The sequence below is a fragment of the Megalopta genalis genome, unplaced genomic scaffold (genome assembly GCF_051020955.1).
Source record: "Megalopta genalis isolate 19385.01 unplaced genomic scaffold, iyMegGena1_principal scaffold0021, whole genome shotgun sequence".
In the NCBI taxonomy this organism is placed as follows: domain Eukaryota; kingdom Metazoa; phylum Arthropoda; class Insecta; order Hymenoptera; family Halictidae; genus Megalopta; species Megalopta genalis.
In genome coordinates, this window is record NW_027476091.1 from 2,461,938 (window position 1) to 2,462,500 (window position 563).

At 45.5% G+C, this 563-nt stretch overlaps 1 non-coding gene across 1 annotated transcript; it reads left to right on the plus strand.

Annotated features, from left to right (window-relative positions):
* Positions 1-257: 257 nt before the first annotated feature.
* On the plus strand, positions 258-412 carry LOC143260838 (5.8S ribosomal RNA). The gene has a single exon (XR_013035110.1). It is a non-coding gene; the product is annotated as a 5.8S ribosomal RNA (ribosomal RNA).
* The last annotated feature ends 151 nt before the right edge of the window (positions 413-563 follow it).

Here is a 563-nt window from a genome sequence, read left to right on the forward strand (position 1 = left end):
TGTTCTATTCGCTCCGACCGTCGAACTTGCAAGGAAACAGTGGTTTTGGATTTGCTCGTACATATATATATGGTTTCGACGGAAATATCTCGTTCTTTAAGGGACAATTATGTCGTCGTACGACGACTCCCGAATCTCCTTCGCGCGCTGGTTGGAGCTCTTCGGGTATCGGCTTGTTCCGAAATATAACACAAAAGTGTGGTGGATAGCAAATACACATTATATATATATATATATGAGAATAAAAGGGAAAAAATTACCCTGAACGGTGGATCACTTGCCTCGTGGGTCGATGAAGAACGCAGCTAATTGCGCGTCAACGTGTGAACTGCAGGACACATGAACATCGACATTTCGAACGCACATTGCGGTCCACGGATACAATTCCTGGACCACGCCTGGCTGAGGGTCGTTTACGTACTTATAAACTGCTTGCGTTGGTGGCACTTGTTGCCTATATACGTACCAGCGAATGATGGGCGCTTCGTCGGCGTTTGTCGCTGTCCTATGAATATTGAGAAATTTTACGTACGTCTAACAGTCTTCGAGAGAGATGGAAATCG